Source organism: Halictus rubicundus, chromosome 4 (genome assembly GCF_050948215.1).
Source record: "Halictus rubicundus isolate RS-2024b chromosome 4, iyHalRubi1_principal, whole genome shotgun sequence".
In the NCBI taxonomy this organism is placed as follows: Eukaryota; Metazoa; Arthropoda; class Insecta; order Hymenoptera; family Halictidae; genus Halictus; species Halictus rubicundus.
The window spans coordinates 1,408,043-1,429,339 of NC_135152.1; the positions used below are offsets into that span (position 1 = coordinate 1,408,043).

General features: G+C 39.8%; 2 long non-coding RNA genes across 3 annotated transcripts in view; one reads left to right on the top strand and one right to left on the bottom strand.

Moving 5' to 3' along the window:
* The window catches only part of LOC143353118 (uncharacterized), a 231,828-nt gene extending 214,358 nt beyond the window's left edge, over positions 1-17,470 (top strand). The window contains exons 2-3 of the long non-coding RNA XR_013082079.1: positions 17,175-17,273; positions 17,352-17,470. This is a non-coding gene — a long non-coding RNA (uncharacterized LOC143353118). The remainder of the gene's footprint in view (positions 1-17,174; positions 17,274-17,351) is intronic.
* Positions 1-18,948, bottom strand: part of LOC143353117 (uncharacterized) — a 189,666-nt gene extending 170,718 nt beyond the window's left edge. Inside the window, exon 1 of one of the 2 annotated variants that reach the window (XR_013082077.1) lies at positions 18,809-18,948. This is a non-coding gene — a long non-coding RNA (uncharacterized LOC143353117). Of the gene's footprint in view, positions 1-18,762 lie in introns of both variants that reach the window. The other variant, XR_013082078.1, reaches the window with a different exon arrangement.
* Positions 18,949-21,297: the final 2,349 nt, after the last annotated feature.

Here is a 21,297-nt window from a genome sequence, read left to right on the forward strand (position 1 = left end):
ATTCTTTACCATTATCGCATCGCAATACTTTAACTTTCTTTTCAGTTAAGTTTTCAACTTCATTAATAAATCGTACTAAACTATCGAATACTTCATCCTTAGATTTTATGCAGTAAACTTTGGCTATTTTACTGTAATCATCGATAAAGGAAACAAAATATTTTTCTCCTTTTAAACCAGTTGTTCGAAAACTACCACAAACATCAGTATGAATGATTTCTAAGATTTCTTTGGCTTTAGTTCTATGATTACTGAAAGGTAGATTATGCATCTTATTCTCAAAGCAGGTCTTGCACTTCATGACTTCTGAACCCAAATCACCCGGAATACCTGTCAACAACTGTTGCTTACTTAATGTATTTAGATAGCCAAAATTTACGTGTCCTAACATTTTATGCCATTTTTCTTTCAAACACATGTTTACTTTATTATTGTTATTGTTGCAATTGACTGTATTTACTATCTTTTCTCTGTTATCTAATATGCTCTTTATCTTGTACGTTCGATTTTCTTTAAACGCTACAGCTATTAACTTATTATTTCCATCTATTATTTTCGCTATATTTCCCGTTGAAATAATCGTATTTTTATCTGTTAATTTTCCAAAACTTACTAAATTTGTATTCATTTTTTCCGCATAGAACACATTGCTCATTATTACTTTATTCCGCTCGCCAAACGCATTAAAATAACTCACTACAGTTCCTATTTTCGTTGCTTGTATATATCTATTATCACCTAAATATATATTGACAGGTTCTTTGAGCACAACACTTTTTTCAAAAAACTTTTCATCGTTGATTATATGATCGGTACACCCGCTATCTAGTAGCCACTCTATTGTATAGTTTTCTAACCTTTTTATCTCACTGTTCTGTGACACGTGCACTGTTGCTACCCAAGCGCTTGCGCCAAATCCGCTCTGCTCATGCGTGCTTGTTCCTTGTCGACCACGGAAACTACCGCGTCCCCTGTCGTTCCTGCTCCTTCCGGCCCTGCCTCGGCTGCGACTACGTGTTGATCCTCGCCATGTTCCACGATTGAAAGCATTATTTCCTGTTTGGCCGCCATCTTGACAGTCACGTGCAATGTGGCCGGGTTTTCCACATTTGAAACAATTTCTCTCTTGTTCCTTTTTCACAGCGAACACGTTAGATCTTGCTTCACCAATGTCATTATTATTTTTCATTTCAGCCAATTGAATTTTGTTTTTAACATAAGCTGCTGTTTGATCCTCTTCTTTCAGAGTATCTACTAAATCACCAATATAACTGTATTGGCTCGGCAATGTGTTAAGCATATAGTTTAGCTTTTCTTTTTCATTTATTTTTGCACCCGCACTTCTCAATTCATTTATTGATTTTATGAAGTCACCGAAAAATGTTGCTGTATCGCTATACTTTTCTAACCTCATCTTTTCTATTTTATTTCTACACACTATTTGTAAAGCCGTAGATTCCTTTAAGTATATCTCGTCTAGTTTCTTTATAATACTTCGAGCTGTAGTTTCTTCAGAGACAAATTCCAGTTGTTTATTCGATATGGCGCTATAAATATAATTTATCGCTTTCAAGTCCTTTTCATCCCAGTCTTCTTTTTCGGCTTCCACTTTTTCTCTGGTTATTACTTCTTCACATTTTTTAAGCTTTAGAAACATTGTAATCCTTTTCTTCCACATGGAATAGTCTTCGCCATCGAATACTGGTATCGTGATTTCCTTTTTGTCCATCTTGAATTGTTCTTTGTTCTCGAACGTTCCTTCGTGTTCGAAACCTTTTCTCTTTCACGATACTTTACCACTTAATCAAAAAACAGCCAATTAAACCACGCTCTGCTACCATGAAAGGATTCGTGAATAAAAGGCTCTGTTTATAACTATAACTGGAAAAACTAAATTAACTTTATTATAAAACACAACGTCTGAGAACCTCTTCTATGACAATACAGCTCGAACGCCGGCCAACGAGTAAGAAACAAAACACTGTTCGCTTACCGGTCGCATCATCTGCGCAGCGCTTCCTGCGCAGCGTCTCCACACACACAATATAAATGTACCATATATCTTAACACAATACCATGGAAATAGGAAACCTTCCTGCCCCTTGGTGAAACATCATACATCCTTGTATTGTATGTAAATTATATATACATATATTGTAAAAACGAGAATAGTTGTTATTTTTTTTTAAGGAAATATCCACATTAGGAAGGGGATCATTCCATGTGAATTCGATCATTTTTTGGGGACTATGTCTGGAATTTTGATGACATTGAAGTATGTTGTGTTCCAAGAGAAAATGGGAGGCGGGGGTTGAGCCGGGTTATCACAAAAGACTGCTGTTCTCAAATAACTTATTTTTTCCTTGGTGAATGTCATTTCTTAATTAAAAAATATTAGAAATATCTTTGTTTTGCAAATTTTACCACTGGTTCAAGTGTGAAAAAATTTGAATAAATATGGCTCTATTTTACGTTTCTTCATCTTTCTCTTTGAAATTTCGTTTTTTAATTCGCGGAGCCGCAAAACTATTTATTGTACTATTCATTATTTTAGGTTCATAAAATTGCTGGATATTCTTTAGACATTCTGAAGTAAGGGTCGCTAGCGAAAAAATGTATGTATATGGAAAACTCCTAAATTCTTGTCCATGATGGTCTAAACATGGTTAGATGGAAGGTTCTCTGGCAGGAATGCGATGGCGTATCTATATCTTGTCCAATGAGACGAGACAGTAGACGTAAACATAGGCGCTCGAGTGCGACAGAGTTGAAGTTACCCTTACAAGACAATTAGCAAAGGACGCACGCTGGGTGCTTCACTGCCTTGGTCTCGTTGAACAGAGCATAGGTGCTTCCAAAAACTCATTTTCATCGGTGTGACAGTTCTGGTCTTATAATATAATGAAAAAAGGGTGACACGTATTTTTACGCGTCTGTAAAACCAACAATTTTTAAAACATCGAAAATCCATTGAGATTCGATTGATAGGTCATCATCATCGGTGAAGTAGTTCTTAAAATAATACAACATTTATAATGTTTTTCTCCCTTCGCCACGGCGACCGGGATCGCTGAGTATTCTTCGCAAGAATATTTCGTGAAACCCCGGGCCGGGCCCGGTCGGCTCTACCATAGGATCCTCAGGGGTATGCGGGGAGTAAACGGTGGTGGGGTTCTGGTAGCTAACCCCCGTGGTGCGCGGCACTTGGCCTTTGTTGCGAGCATCTTGAGCGCCTCTCAAGTCTGTATGGCATAGGGAAAACGTGCCCCGTTCCCGGTCCCGGTGAGACCCGTCTTGTATGGGTCGACCCTAAGACAGATTTTTGAGAATTTTTTCAGATTTTTTTTCTTGCAAACTGTGGTCGTAAAAAATGGAAAACTTCAAAAAAATCGGAAAAATGTACATTTCTCAAAAATATGAAAACATGCTATTTTGCTGTTTAGTGCCCCGATAAAGTACCATAACAGGCAGTGTCGTCAATTTTTTTTAGATTTTTTGTTGTGGGAAGTCCTTGTCAAAAACAAGAAAAACCGAATTTTTTTGCCGTTTCTGCTATTAGGAGGAAAGTTACACTTGTTGGTTTTACCGCAGGGATATAGATTTTAAACATTATTACATTGAAACAAGTAAGTGTTTGACCTAAGAAATAGAGAAAAAATGAATTGTATTTTGTATTTTTGCGTCGGACTAGGGAGCGGATACGCTGGGGTTCGAATTCCGTCGGTGGAAAAGTTTTTTTTTCTATACATCATCTTTATTTTTTCAATTTCTTATATGGTTTATTTATGTGATTTTAACAAGCACGATAAAATAATTATAATAATTATTTTAGCATGCTCGGATAGCATTTTGTTGAGTTTATTCATTTTATTCACTAGTATTATAATTTCTTTAAGTTTATTATTGTTAATTTTACATATGGTTCATTTATTATTAATTTTGTTCTAAACTTGTTAGTTTTTAAAAATAAATTTGTTAATTTTTAATAATAAATTTTTTTTTTAATTTTTTTTTTCCTCGATCCCCCGATCTAACACCATTAGATTTTTTCTTATGGGGATATGTAAAGGACAAAGTTATGTTTGAACCACCGACGACAAAAGGGGATATGAAACAAAGAATACGTGACGCTTGCGCTTCAGTGACTCCCGAAATGTTAAAAAATGTCAGAACAACTTTGATGTTTCGAGTAAATAAATGTTTACAAGCCCGTGGTGGACATTTTGAACATTTAATTTAAAGTACATTTTATTTCTTCACGAATAAGCAAAGGACTCAAGCGCGTATAATTCCATAACGCTATTTCCGAGCGCATCAAGTAACCTACAACTCGAAACTTCAAACTGTTACATCTCATCATGGAAGTATCTGACAAAAAAATGTTTCAAACAAAATTGACTTGTTTTTTCCGGTAAAATCTAAATATGTAACATTTTATAGGGGGTTCCATTTAGAATTACAAAGGTACCTCCCCTCCCCCGTTAAAGGGGAAGGGAGGCCACTTCATGTTTATGTAGTCAGAAAGGCCCTTCAGTTCCATGCAATTTAAGACTAAGAACTTTAAAATCGATGGCATAGTTTTTTCGAGATATTGAGCTGTTCAGAGTTATGTGGGCCACCCTGTATATGCATTAATAACCGAACTACGAAAAGTGCCGAAAACAGGCGATTTGTCTGCACTGTGTGCCGGCGGGAACGTGTTAAACAATAAAAAAATTGTTGTTGTTGTTCTATAAGTGGAACCATACAATGCTTATAGAAATTTTATTATAACTTCTAAATTTATCGAGAAAACATGCTTGCGATAGTACCATGTCTACCTCTGCGTCACAAAAATGGATCGCATTACGAAAGGGGCAGTTTTGGGCAGCTACTTTTTCAAAATAATGTTGAATAATAGTATCTACTACAAGACTCGACAAGAATCTCCGTGAAATTCATTTTTTGCATTTTGGCCACGTTTTTGCGCTTTTGGCCCACTGTGCGTCGTTCTATTCCCGTTCTAGTCCCTTCGCTCCGTTGCCCTGAGCGATAAAGTGGCGATGCAAAATTTACAACGTCACAGTATTCAAATCTCTGTAGATGGCAGAGTTGGGCAAAAATTTATTTTAAGGGGGCCGGCAGGTCGACTCTGTGTAACCACACACATACATGAAATCCATATACGTATATGAACTTGCAAGGGTCAAAATGTTGACAAATTGACGCTTCAATATCGCAATGAGCAGTTTAAAAGTGGTCACTTGGGTTTCCTAAAAGTCCAATCTAGGTCTGTCCAGAGCCCAAATTGCGAATTTCTACCTCATCGTCGAGTAATTTGTAATATTCGGCAGAAATCTCGCTTTCTGAAGCAAGGATGACGTCACAAGATGGCTGCCGCAGAGAGATTCTCTTAATTTCGAGAGATTTAGTGTTCGTATCGAAAAAAACGCTCTGGACAGACGTAGCAAAGACATGTACGAACACGGTGGTATGCATTTTTAATTGATTACTTACTTATTTAAGGCGTAAAATGTCGAGAAAGAAACGCACCATTTCGCGGTTCCGCTTGCTAGCGCCCCGGTCTCCCCGCGGCAAACACTGTACCTATCGATAGAATACGGTCGATAATGCAGATCGCTATTACAGGTTTACATATGTACAATATGTATGCTGCCGAATATTGCAAATTACTCGACGATGAGGTTGAAATTCCCCATTTGGGCTCTGGACAGACGTAGATTGGACTTTTGGGAAACACAAGTGGCCACTTTTAAACTGCTCGTTGCAATATTGAAGCGTCAATTTGTCAAGATTTTGACCCCTGCACGTTTCGCTACGCATCTCGTAACGTCGCTTCGAACGCCTCGCGACTGGCAGTATGCTGCCGAATATTGCAAATTACTCGACGATGAGGTTGAAATTCCCCATTTGGGCTCTGGACAGACGTAGATTGGACTTTTGGGAAACACAAGTGACCACTTTTAAACTGCTCGTTGCAATATTGAAGCGTCAATTTGTCAAGATTTTGACCCCTGCACGTTTCGCTACGCATCTCGTAACGTCGCTTCGAACGCCTCGCGACTGGCAGTATGCTGCCGAATATTGCAAATTACTCGACGATGAGGTTGAAATTCCCCATTTGGGCTCTGGACAGACGTAGATTGGACTTTTGGGAAACACAAGTGACCACTTTTAAACTGCTCGTTGCAATATTGAAGCGTCAATTTGTCAAGATTTTGACCCCTGCACGTTTCGCTACGCATCTCGTAACGTCGCTTCGAACGCCTCGCGACTGGCAGTATGCTGCCGAATATTGCAAATTACTCGACGATGAGGTTGAAATTCCCAATTTGGGCTCTGGACAGACGTAGATTGGACTTTTGGGAAACACAAGTGACCACTTTTAAACTGCTCGTTGCAATATTGAAGCGTCAATTTGTCAAGATTTTGACCCCTGCACGTTTCGCTACGCATCTCGTAACGTCGCTTCGAACGCCTCGCGACTGGCAGTATGCTGCCGAATATTGCAAATTACTCGACGATGAGGTTGAAATTCCCAATTTGGGCTCTGGACAGACGTAGATTGGACTTTTGGGAAACACAAGTGACCACTTTTAAACTGCTCGTTGCAATATTGAAGCGTCAATTTGTCAAGATTTTGACCCCTGCACGTTTCGCTACGCATCTCGTAACGTCGCTTCGAACGCCTCGCGACTGGCAGTATGCTGCCGAATATTGCAAATTACTCGACGATGAGGTTGAAATTCCCAATTTGGGCTCTGGACAGACGTAGATTGGACTTTTGGGAAACACAAGTGACCACTTTTAAACTGCTCGTTGCAATATTGAAGCGTCAATTTGTCAAGATTTTGACCCCTGCACGTTTCGCTACGCATCTCGTAACGTCGCTTCGAACGCCTCGCGACTGGCAGTATGCTGCCGAATATTGCAAATTACTCGACGATGAGGTTGAAATTCCCAATTTGGGCTCTGGACAGACGTAGATTGGACTTTTGGGAAACACAAGTGACCACTTTTAAACTGCTCGTTGCAATATTGAAGCGTCAATTTGTCAAGATTTTGACCCCTGCACGTTTCGCTACGCATCTCGTAACGTCGCTTCGAACGCCTCGCGACTGGCAGTATGCTGCCGAATATTGCAAATTACTCGACGATGAGGTTGAAATTCCCAATTTGGGCTCTGGACAGACGTAGATTGGACTTTTGGGAAACACAAGTGACCACTTTTAAACTGCTCGTTGCAATATTGAAGCGTCAATTTGTCAAGATTTTGACCCCTGCACGTTTCGCTACGCATCTCGTAACGTCGCTTCGAACGCCTCGCGACTGGCAGTATGCTGCCGAATATTGCAAATTACTCGACGATGAGGTTGAAATTCCCCATTTGGGCTCTGGACAGACGTAGATTGGACTTTTGGGAAACACAAGTGACCACTTTTAAACTGCTCGTTGCAATATTGAAGCGTCAATTTGTCAAGATTTTGACCCCTGCACGTTTCGCTACGCATCTCGTAACGTCGCTTCGAACGCCTCGCGACTGGCAGTATGCTGCCGAATATTGCAAATTACTCGACGATGAGGTTGAAATTCCCCATTTGGGCTCTGGACAGACGTAGATTGGACTTTTGGAAACACAAGTGCAATATTGTATCAATATTGATATTTATTTATTTTATTTTATTTATTTACAAGAAACAAACAAACAATCAAAACAAACTAAACCATTAAAATAAACAAACAAACTTATATTTTCTATATATTTACAAACAAACAAACAAACAAAATAAACGAAACAACTAAATAAACATCAATCAATGAACTGCAATAAATTATTAAATAAATTATTTACAATAATAGTTTATATTGATTCTGCGGAGGAATCCGTTGCCTGCATGGCCTCCACGGCCTCCTTGGCCACCTCCACGGCCTCCTCGGCCGCCTCCTCGATTGTGTTTCGAGTAGGCTCCTCCGCGACCTCCGCGGCCTCCTAGAAATAAAATTATAAAAATAATTTATAATTATTTTGTGTATAAATAATTATATTTATTTATTATTATTTTAATTTATAATAATTATTAGTTATTTTAGTTTATTTTACCACCTCGATATGAAGAAACCCTTTTTTTCTTTTTTTGGCCACGCTTCCTCTGGCGATACTCCGCCCTCTTTAGTAATTTGGCCAACTTATTCTGAAACATAATATTGTTTTATAATTTTTCGATTTACCATTTACTTATTATTTATTCATTTATTCTATATTTACTTACGTAAGATAAGGTGGGCGGAAGCGTGGGCGGAAGCGTGGGCGGAAGCGTGGCCGGAGGGGTGGGCGGAAGGGAGGGCGGAAGGGTGGCCGGAGGGGTGGGCGGAAGGGTGGGCGGAAGGGTGGGCGGAAGGGTGGCCGGAGGGGTGGGCGGAAGGGAGGGCGGAAGGGACGGCGGAAGGGAGGGCGGTATAGCTTTTATAGGCCTCGGTATCCGCGAGGCCCGGGTTGAGGTGGATGGCTCCTGGTCCAACCTCATTCTCTGTAATTTTATTGTGTTGGGTTCCATTCTGGAAAAGAAAAAAGAATTACTAAAATATCAGGTTCAAATTGAATTATAGAAGGGGTAAAATGAATATATGTAAAAAAAACGTTTTATAGCAACCAGAAGGAAAATAATATACAAATAAAATAATAATTGATTTCATTCGTTGGACGCGTGTTATAGCTTTGTGCGGAATTTAGAAGTGTGCGAGAACGGTTTTTTCGGGATCGTATCGGATTCTCGAACAAAGATTGTAAGTCATTGCAGGTGTGCAATAATTCGAAAGAATCGGTTACCCAATCGTTGGGACGGGTCGGAAATCCGTAGGATCGAGATGAATCACTGAGGAGCAAAATTCATCACTAATTCGTCTCGACCCCATGGATTTCCGACACGTCCAAACGATTCAGTACCCGACTCTGTCGAATTATTGCACAACGGCAGTCACTCACAATCTTTGTTCGAGAATCTGATACGATGTCGAACAAAACATTCTCGCACACTTCTAAATTGTATATATCACTATGCTATAACACTTCACCACGTGTCCAATGAATCAAGTCTATTCGCGTAATAAATAAAGAAGAAAATCCATTTTATTGCACTGCTTTCAAATAGTTGCACTTACAAACGTTTTTTTTCACATCTATTCGCGATAGACTTTACTGTACTTACGTTATTTCCACTTTCGAAGTCACACTTGGAATGAGCACAGATAAAAGAATTGTGTAACGCGACGAGGAACAAGAAAGCGTCGTGATCCTTCGACACCCCCCCTGATGTAATAGATGAATTGCGCCCCGAGGCACCGCGGCCGGCGGTTCGAGGGGACCGCGGGGTCTGGAATCTTCTAGACTGCTAGTAACGTGTTATTGATAAAGTTAGCAACGAATTATTTACGAAACGAATCGCGATACCAAGAGGGATAGCTTCGTGGCCGCCTGAGAGTAGGGACGCCTGGTTCCACTGTACGTTTCGGAGAGGACGGCCATGAAGGCCGGCCGCCGAACGGATATGAGAAAACCGGCGAAACCGAGGCGTCGTCGTATCCCCAGGGGGAGAGTACGGTTGAAATCAGAGTTGGGCATTATTTAGATAAAAAATTATTTAAATAACGATTCGAATAAAAGATATTTTATCTTTATTCGTTATTCGAACCTTCGAATTACGAATAAAAATATTTTTATCTTTTATTCGTTATTCGAAATTTTTATTTAGATAAATATTTTGCCCAACTCTGGTTGAAATAAACCGGACGATAAAGTTACTTCCCATTACAATTACATTAAAAATTAGTGTAAATGTGATCCGAATTATATCGCGTTTGATATCATTTATAATGCCATAATTATATTGGTGGAAGTCTCAATAATAAAGGAGTATTCGCCTGCGCTCACGCGGGCTATGATCTGTGCCGGCGGCCGCATCTCTCCGCGGCTCTTTCCTTCCCATACGCTGTCCTTCTCTGTGTTTGAAACTTTTATCGCTTGTTACACAAGTAAATATCATCGGAATTGTATCATATTTGATATCAGAAAAATGCCATGAATATGTTGGTAAAAGTTTCATAAAAAAATTTCGAAAAATAATGAAGTTTTGTAATTGGATTAGTGGTGGTCTTCTGTTCTCACACCGATATAGCCGACAATGTATGGCACACTCCTCGGCGGCCGCCGGCACAGATCAAAGCCCGCGTGAGCGCTGAAAAATTTAACATAATAAAGAAAACCAAAAAACTCCTAAATAGCTCCGTTAGGCTTAGAGATAGAAGAGAATGTTAGGAATATGGTAATATAAAGAAATGTTCCAATAGTAGTCGTTTTCAACGTTTTTTGAATGTCATCAATACGTCGGTTGGTCACGAAAGCTCGAACCTCCCCTTCGTCTTTCGAATTTCCCGCTACCGCTGGCCGCGGCACGAAAGAAAAAACTGAAAGATGTTGTTTACTGACGAAGAGAGACGCGTTCAGTGCTGTAATTGTACAAAACGCGACATTTATTTCTTATTATTCAAATATGACAAAAATTGTGAGAGAAAGTGACCAAGATTGTGTATCGTCCGCGTCGATGCGATATACGAGGAAGGGTCCAACAAGCAGGCTTCGTCTTTCCAGTAGAAGATACAGTGTAAAACAAATAATGAAGGAAAGGTAAGTGTATATTTGTATTACTATGTCTAGCTTGTATTTGGTAATTGTTCCAACCCCGTAAAAATCTGGAACAGTCGGAACCACTGTTTTTATTTTTATTTACCTTCTTTTATTTACCTTCTTTTATTTTTATTTGTCACAAAAATCTATTTTTTGCAAAATCCTGAGGTCGTAGACAAATTTTGAGACCAGATTTGAAATCAGCGTGAAAAAATCTATGGGAAATGATGTATAGCATGTTAAAAAAAAATTTTTCCACGCGTGGTATTGGAAAAACTAAAATTTTCTTGAATTTGTTCGCGTTTAACGAATTTTCTCGAGGTTAAAAAACGTTCGTCCCACAATCTCTCTATTTTTCCCATATTCTACAAAGTTGCAGCTTTCATTTAAAAAAAATTTCATCGCTCTACCTCATTCCTATCGAAAGTTCCTTGATTTTGAATCCGATTTTGTCCAAATTGCCCACTGTGCGGCGTGCGCCATGTCAAAAAAACCAAGATCCAAAGGTCATACAAAAAAGTTGACTTAAAAAGATGCCCCTATTTATTTTAAACCAAACAAAGGAAAAATCATCAAGATACAAAATTGCAGTCCTAATATATGTGAACGCAAAAAATGACGGGTTTTTGCAATTATCTAAAAATCAAGACCGAATCAAAAAAAGTGTTAGGGGTGAAAGTTGTTTCATTTGGGGTCCTCTATAGCTGGTTGACGTTTGGCCGTTTAAAAACGGATGACCCTGTATAAGTGTGCAAAGTTTCAACCGAATCGGTGACCCGAAGGCCATGGCATCTCCTTGTAAATACATTCCAATTTGTACCGTGTTTAGTGTCAGAATGCCACGAATTAGTTGGCGCAGGTTCCATGAAAAAATGATTCGAAGTTCGAATAAATCCGCTTCGAATAACAAAAATGATCTTTATTCGTCGGATAAATTCTCGTCGAATAATATTAGTTCTTCGATACTCGTTAGTTCTTCGAACCTTCGAATAACGAATACAAATTTTTTTATCTTTTATTCGTTATTCGAAATTTTTATTTGGATAAATATTTTGCCCAACTCTGATCTGGACATTGTCAGTCAGGCCTGTCCTGCTCAGGTGCACGTGTTTCCATATTTTAGCTAGTCCCGTCTCGGTCAGCCTTTTCTGCGCCACAAGATATTATATTTTCCATATTTTTTGGACATGTCGAACGATTTCGTTTTCCATTTTTCAGCATTGTTAACAATTTTTAATAATTGATTTTGTAGGGGCTCGCGTTGGGCGATGTTTTATGGCAGGGGTCTTGATGCTCTGCAGCAGGCCCAGTACGTGACTTTGGTAGTTTGGCTACGGCGATGGGCCTGTCATCGCCACATGGTTCAATGGTGTTGCCGTCCTTGCCTGGGTCTCTTCGATGCAGTTCCCTGCCATAAAACACTATTCGTTCGCCCTTAGAATCAACGCGTCCGGGTGCTTGAGACTACAGCTCGAATGATTTGCAGATGTCTGGAAAAACCCAGGGTTCGGTCGCCAAGGATGTGTGGCCTTGGCGAGCCCTGGGCCTGTCTCAAGCACTCAGCCCCTAGATCCTCCCACCAAACCCCCGAAGTAGGGTTGAGACTTTAGCGTAGTGGGGAGAACCGAGCTTAGATTTTTTGTAACTCGTGTTCTCCCAGTCAGATCGCTCTGGAAGTCCAACTAGCTCAATATAGTTCCTTAGATATCTAGCTTGTAGCCTCGACGGGATTTGGCTCCTTCCAGCAGCTTTCTCGCATCATAGTCGAAATATAGTTTGTTTTAAACCTATACTTGCACCCTTAGTTCATTTCCTTCCGATCAAGGAAGGTGGTCCTTCGAACTAGAACTAGTTGATTAGCGGGCACCTCGCAGTGCAAAAACATCCCAGGTCCGAAAGATTACCCAAGGATCAATCGCGGACATATAACAGATTTACTAATTCCACTCTGCATGTTATTCGATTCAACTACTCCATTTTTGTATAAAATTGTAAATGATGCAAAACAATGCAATAATGATGTATGCAGATTGTTCGCATTTATGATAGAAATAGGTGATGATATGCTAAAATTGTATTGTTGTCGTCTGTCGTCGTTGGGTCTTTGAAGCTCGGCGCTCGGCGCTTGGCAAAAGTTATTCGAAGATTTATTCGAAGCCTTCGAATAAAAGATACAGATAAAAGATGAAAAAATGATTCGAAGTTCGAATAAAAAAATGATCTTTATTCGTCGGATAAATTCTCGTCGAATAAAATTATTTATCCGATACTCGTCGAATAAAGATACTTTTTTTATTCGAACCTTCGAATAACGAATAAAAATTTTTTTATCTTTTATTCGTTATTCGAAATTTTAATTTAGATAAATATTTTGCCGAACTCTGGTGTAGGGTATGCTCGCATATTTTTTTCGCGCGTTACCATAGCTGACGACAATGTAGCACAGCGTCGCACAGTGCAGACAAATGGCAAAATCCGATGTCTGATGACAATATGTGTAGGAACAGGATTTTTATAGATAGAAAGTATCTGCCCTTTATTTGTAGAAGTGTCGAAAATTACAATAATATCGCGAGAGAAGAACAAATAAACGTATCCGTATTCGTGTTCCTTGCCGTAAATTGTAATCGTAATCGTTAATCCTTTATCGTAAGCCGTGAGTTGTAATAATCGCGTTCTCGTGATACTCTCGTTGATCGTGTTTTCGTGGTACTGTCGTTTTTCGCGTTTCCGTGATTCCGACCGTATCGTCGCGTTTTTCCAAAAGACGTCCGGCATTCGACGATCGGGTGCGCGACGCTTGTTTATGACGCGAGGGCAACGACCCGGTCAGCTGATGGCCTTCACAGCTGATGCGATCATTCCCACATATGATACCTTTATTCGAAGATCTATTCGAATAAAATCTGATTATTTACTATTTATTTATAGAATAGAAAAATATCCGTTATCTTCCAGTAACTTCGTTTATTCGCAGCAGAGTATCATATGGGGTCATACCATGTCAGATCGATTACTTTCTGATGTCCCTATCGGCGATTTTGTACTGAATGAAATATGTTGTAGTCCATGTAACAGTAGAAGAGGTTTAGCAATTATGTATACATGTTAGTTTTTATATGAATTGAATATGTTCTACAAGAAAGGTGTCATTGCTCAATGAAAACCAGAGATAAAAGATGAAAAAAATGGGGATACTTCGCGTCCTTTTCCAGCTCATTGTGAAGCCAATGTTCAATTCTCCATCCTTCTAAAAGGTTCATTACGAAGGGGAAACATTTCTAGTTTGTTAGTTCTGACTTTATAATGTAATGAAAAAAGGGTGATCCTTTTTTTCACACGTCTATTAAAATCAACAATTTTTAAGATATCGAGAAATCCTTTGACATTCGTTCATAGGTCGCTAAAGACTACAACATATTCAAATTTGAACAAAATCCCACAGCAGTACTCCAAAATTGTGCCCGATTTCGCGTGGAATGACCCCAGTACACAAATTACTGATGCATGTTGTTATGTTGTACTTTCAGACGCAAGCAGGCAGCAAAAAATAAGGTTGCCAAGCTAGAAGTCCATAATCAAGAAACGCAGGAACAGTCAATCGAGGATATTCCCGAGAAGATGGATGTGACAACAACAATGACTAGCGACTCAGACTGTTTCGTCGCGGAGTCATCAACGCGGGAGGAAACTTCCGAAAAATCCACTATCGCGGAATTGAGCATTGTGGATTTGCGGCACATCTTCGAGGAGATGAAAAAACTGGAGAGCCATTCGGAAACTTTGAAATGTTCCATGGCCAATTTAACCATAACCGGCACGAGGCGCTTGTGCTTGGCAACAAAAATACTAATCGAATGCCAGATGTGCAAATATAAAACGGAAATAAATAGTGAATCCGCAGAAAGCGATAGATTGAATATCAATTGCAGTGCGGTCGCCGGCACAATAACTAGTGGAGGTGGTTACACGCAAATGGAAGAAATGTTCTCAGCAATGAACATTCCATGCATGTCTCGATGGATATACAGAAAATGTCATGACGACATCGTGGAGACCTCCATCAATGCTGCAGAAGCAGAAATGATAGCAGCGGCTGAAGAAGAAAAACGCTTAGCCATTGAAAGAGGCGACGTTCTACCATCGGGAATTCCATTCATCCCCGTCGTGGCTGACGGTAGTTGGATGAAGAGATCCTACCGTACTGGAAAATACGACTCCATGTCCGGTGTGGGTGCAATAATTGGATACCACACGCAAAAAGTTTTATTTGCTGGAGTGAAGAACAAGATGTGCGTCATTTGTCACAACGCTGCCAGAAAAAACGAGAAGCCGAAAAAACATTCGTGCTTCAAAAACTGGGGACGACATCAAACGTCAACAAAAATGGAGAGCGACGCAATTGCTGATGGCTTCGAGACCAGCATAAAAAAAAGAGGTCTCGTGTATACGACACTGATTGCTGACGGCGACAGCAGCGTATACAAGAAAATTTTGGATTGTGATCCGTACAAAGCGGAGATGGTTCGTGTGAAAAAGATTGAATGCACGAACCATTTACTACGCAACTTCTGCAATAAGCTAAAGGATATTGCGAAGACGACTCCGCCTGGGAAATATAGAAAAGCCGTGGAAAGCAGCGTTCGCAGAATGCGTACGGACATTACGAAAGCTGCGGAATACAGAGTAAAGGAAAATGTTTCGATCAATCGCAAGATAAATAACTTGCAAAAGGATTTGACGAACATTCCTAGCCACGTCTTTGGAGAGCACAAAGAGTGCCGAAGACTCGGATATTTCTGCGACCGCATCGCAAATAACGACGAAGAAAACATGGTGCCGCACCTAATGGAAAACGGAATATATTACAAGATTCAAGATATCTTCCGTCCGCTGATAGCTCACGCTGAAAGTTTGTTATATAATAGCAATAACAACTCAGTGGAGAGCTTCAATTCAATCATTGCGAAATATACTGGCGGCAAAAGGATAAATTGGAGTCAGAGGGGATCGTATACCGCGAGATGTGCCGCTGCTGTTATACAGTATAACACAAAAGAGGTATTGTCCCGCATTATGCGAGCCAAGCGAAAGGAGCCGCCGAAATGTTTGGAAGCCATGGAGAAACGAAGAAAAGAAGAGAATGAAAACAGAAACCAAAAGCGGAAGTGCTCACCGAAGAAGGCGCGAAAGCCGTTTTCACAGACGACGAGAGACAATGATTACGGACCCAGCGCAGAAAAACCGGACATGGAGGAACATGTGTTCAACCTAGAGAAGGAAAGACACATGGAAATTCTGCAGGATTGGCAGAATAATAGAAAAACCATTGAAAAGGACACTACAGAGCAAGTGAAGAGCCAAAAATGGCAAATGTATAGATCCAAATTACTCACGGCATCGAACTTTGGGCAAGTGTGCCGACGTTTGTAAAAAACGCCGTGTGGTAATTTGGTAAGGTCGCTGCTATACCCAAAAGTTTTGGACCTGCCTTCCATTGAGCATGGGCGGCAGTGCGAACATATTGCCCGAGAAGAACTCTCGCGGAAAGAAGGCATCAAAATAAGAAAATGTGGCCTTTTCATCGATGACTCAATCCCATTTTTGGGAGCTTCTCCGGACGGCGTGAACGATGATGACGACGGTATCGTCGAAATCAAATGCCCGAAAACGGCAGAAAATATATCGCCAAAAGAAGCAATAAAAACAGTACCTGCAGTACGCAAAATATTTGTGGATGATGCGGGTACTGTAATGAACAAAAACCATTACTACTATTATCAAGTGCAAGGGCAGCTGCACATTACGCAAAAAATGTATTGCCTGTTTTGTGTTTGGACACGCAAAGGCTTGATATCGCTAAAGATATATAGAGACGACAAATTTTGGCAGCAAGAAATGCAGTCGAAATTGTGCCGATTTTACATACATTGCATGCTGCCGGAAATAGTGGACAGTCGACACAATAGGAGTATGGCCATTTGAGAGCCCTCCGATATAGAGCGAAGAAAGCCTATCATCATCAGCTCGCGAATCATTGGAATCGCTCGAGCTTCCTGACGCGATGTCGTCGGGCCGCACACTTTGAAACAGTCTGCGGAACCGCTGATTACTTCAGCGGTTGAAAATTGCAAACTAGATCATTCTTTAGCTCGCAAATCATTGGATTCGCTCGAGCTTCCTGACGCGATGTCGTCGGGCCGCACACTTTGAAACAGTCTGCGGAACCGCTGATTACTTCAGCGGTTGAAAATTGCAAACTAGATCATTCTTTAGCTCGCAAATCATTGGATTCGCTCGAGCTTCCTGACGCGATGTCGTCGGGCCGCACACTTTGAAACAGTCTGCGGAACCGCTGATTACTTCAGCGGTTGAAAATTGCAAACTAGATCATTCTTTAGCTCGCGAATCATTGGATTCGCTCGAGCTTCCTGACGCGATGTCGTCGGGCCGCACACTTTGAAACAGTCTGCGGAACCGCTGATTATTTCAGCGGTTAGAATTTATTTATTTTTGCAGATTCGACTTCCCTGATAGATTCCAGAGTGCTGCCAATGGATCCCAAACCATCCGACTGCGCATCTCAGACCCGGTAAGTATACACAATCATACGAATTTATCTATTATATGTTTCAATACTTTATTCGTTTTTACTTATGTCATGTTACAGATAAGATTCATGCGGCCAAGTCCAATAGGAGGACTGAGGGGACGTTTCTGTAATCGATCATATTGTTACAATTTCATTATATTTATAATGTAATTTTTGTATTATGAATACTGATAAGGTTTTGGCAGTTTTCCTTATCCTAGCAGCGAATGCTGGTATTCTTTTTCTGCCAAATAAAACATTTTCTTTTATTACTATGTATTTTGTTACATTTATTTTAGCATCCTTCCGTCCCTCATCACACATATGCGTATATAAAACTTCTAAAGTTTTTACTTCAACATCTAAAGTAAAAAAAATATTATAAATTTTGTTTAATTTTTTATGCGCTTCTTTTTAGTAGATATTATACTTTTATGGTTTTACTTTTCTGACTTTATAATGTAATGAAGAAAGGGTGATCCGTTTTCACGTCTATAATCAACAATTTGATATCGAGATGTCTCATCACACAAACGTAATAGTAACTTGTTCGAAATCCGGAAAATCACAGGAAATTTATAAAATTTAATATATAATTATTATATAAAAATCGATTGAAAATATAAATACATAACGATAAAACATAATAAAATTTTTAAAAAATGCGTCAGTAGGCAGGATTTGAACCCTGGTCGGCCGGGTGAAAGCTTGGCACGCTACCGTCGCGCCACACCAATTTTTGTAGTCTAGATAAAATACGGCATGACATAGACGATATATATATATATATAATAGTATACATATATTATTACATTTATGCGCTTCGTGGCATAAAAAGAGCTGCTTTATTTCATTCAAATGAGATTTGAATATAATTTTCTTTCTGCCAGGAAGTAAATTCCGGCACATTTTCAAGAAGTCCTGGTAATATATATAAAATTATTATAATGTTAAGAATAATTACATCAAATGATTTCATTAGCTTTTGCATACACGTGACCGCCATTCGAGTTTCATTCCAGAGATATTAGCGAAAAACTGCAGAGGTAATGTGACAACGAGTCCTGCGTATATCTACGCGCCCGTGGCAATGTATGTGTTAGCTTGTGTAATCGGGCTCACGAGGCAGGAATCAGTTTCACGAAACGCTTGTACATTTACGGTTTTGATGACATGGCAACAGTGAGGCGAAGGATTATATGTGGCAACCATGTCTAGTCGCTAGCTTTCTCTCTCAATTTTCGTTTCTCTCTTCCGCTACTACTCAATCTTCTTACCATCCTCAGTCGGCATTTCATATATTCTTTTTTACCGATATCTCGTAGACGCGACGTAGTTCCACAAAAAAATTTTAACCATTCCACATTGAGTTTTCCCTACTGACCGTTCGAGGACCGTTCGAGAATTGGCGTGACAGTCAAGGTCAAATTCCTGCCGGCCCCCTTAAAATTTCGAATACAAATAAATGAAATCTATTTTTTATTCGAACTCGTTTCTCTCGGATACATATTCACCGCAGTCTATCCGTCGGATACTTTTCACGATTTTCATTTGTCGTCCGTGGGTCATCCGAATTGCGGAGCAACGGCTATGCGTATCCGACGCCTCTAGCGGCGAGATTTTTTATTTGAGAGAATGTATCCGAAGATACAGCTGATGAGTTGCAAAGTATCTTTGATTTTTATTCTTTTTTTTTTTTTATTTAAATAAGCTTTAGGCCAGATCTGGCCCATAAGCAGTCATACATATTTTAACAAAGAACTTCGCCTTGATATAACATATTTATCGATTGCTATTATAACTATATCTAATAACATTTCGTTTTGGTATTACATTGTTTCCTAAATCTATTAAGGCTATATCTTATTGCTTACGTATTGCTAAGACTATTGCACCGACTTAAGGTAACTAATTGTTATCACAGACGGATTGTTATTTGGTTCAGAAACCGATTGGCAGAGGTGCTGACATCAGTCTTGTGATCACATGTGCTTATCACTAATATTTACACATGAATCTTGTTATTGTTACAAAAATGATTAATAATATTAAGGGCTTTAATATTTAGTTTTTTCAAGATAGTATCAATTTCTCCTGGAGGGATATTGCAAGTTCTTTGAAGCTGTCGATTCATTTCCCGTCTTCCTTCAGATCGCAGAGGACACTCCCATAAAAGGTGGTCTATATTTTGTGTCGGGTTAGAGCACTCACATATGGAGTCCGGAACTATATTAAACCTTGCAAGTGATTCCCGCGTGTTGACATGGTTGGTTCTCATCCTGCCAAATCTAACTATTAATTCTCTGGAAAGGTCGAGTCCGCTGTACCAGGGTTTTTTCTGCGATTTGAAAAATTTCTGCCAGTATAGCGTTCCTTTACTGTAAAATATAGATATTAATTTGTCCGTGAAATCTTTCCACATTTCTTCCTTGTACCTCTCTCTAAAGTCAGTATAGGGAATCTTGTGGAGAGGAGAGTGGGTGATTTGGGTGGCTTCTTTAGCAAGTCGGTCGGCTATTTCATTACCACGAATCCCACAATGAGAAGGAATCCAGATAAAGACTACAAATTTGTCATTTTGATGTAAGGAGGCCAATTCTATACTCTTCTGTTTAATATCTACTATGTGGAAGTTTGTTTTGGTGTTAATACAAGGATTGTCGAGGCTCATTATTGCACTGAGGGAATCAGAGCAAATTATTAGAGGCTTATCGCTATCATGAAAGATGTTAATGGCCTGTGATATAGCTGCGCATTCTGCAGTGAAGACTGAGGCTGAGAGATTTATACTGAAGGGAATATACATCTGTTTCTCAGGACAGACAACCGCTGCACCTGTAGATAGTCCATCCTCCACTTTGGACCCATCCGTAAAGATGCAGAGGTGGTTACTATAGTGGTTTCTTATAAAATCTGTGAATTCTAGGTTGGGAGCTGGGGAACTTTGTAACCTGTGACCTATGTCAAGGTCACATGCTGCTTGAAAAGTTGTAGTGTTATAGGGTGTGGATATACATGGGAAGTTGTCAGATATATAGCAAATATCCTTGACTTTTAGCGTTTCTATGAGGCAGTTTATGAGGAGCTTGGCCTTCCCCTTGGCTATGGTAGAAGGGAGCAAGGCGATAGTATCAGAGAGTTCTTTGATGTATCTATTGGAGATATGATTGGCATTAGATATGATTTTTGTTAAGTGAGATTTTCCAAGGTATAAAGCTCTATTCTCAAGATATGTAAATCCAGATTCTGCAAGAACGACACTTGTTGGAGAGGACATTCTGAGACCAAGGGATAGTTTGATGGCACGAGCCTGAATAGATTCCAGTTTGGCAATCAGCGTTCGGTTGCTTGGGAAGTAGATGTGAGCTGCATAATCAAGTCTAGATCTGATAAGGGCCTTATATAAGAGGATGAGAGTATCAGGATGGGCTCCCCACCAGACACCTCTTAGAAATTTAATTATGTTGAGTGCGGACAAGCATTTTTTGTGAAGTGATGTAATGTGAGATTCGAAGGATAACCTGTGATCTAGGTGTACCCCCAAAAACCTGGTGCTATGAGAATCTGGAATCAAAAACTGGCCTACTCGGAAGAGGGTACGACCACTTGGCAAGTTACTATTGTTAAATACTATGAGGTTGGTTTTCTGTAAGGAGAGTTCAAGGCCTATTTCTGTTAGATTACGATTCACCTCTTTTAGAGCCTTTTCAATGGAGCATTTGGCGACAGACAGAGCAGAGTTAGTTGAGAATAGGGCGATGTCATCGGCATACTGCGAAATGTGGACTTCCTTTGGAACCCTTTTAAATATGTTGGCCACATACAGATTGTATAACAAGGGGCTTAGTACTCCGCCTTGGGGAAGTCCTTTGTAAATAGCCCTCATTCCTTCGAAACTTGGGGAGCTGGCGAATCGACAATAGGACCAATTTGCTATGAAGCTCAGAGTATTGATTGGAACACCTAATTTCGCTAGTTTATCCATTAAAATGTTCCATAGCACGTTATCATAAGCTGCACTAAC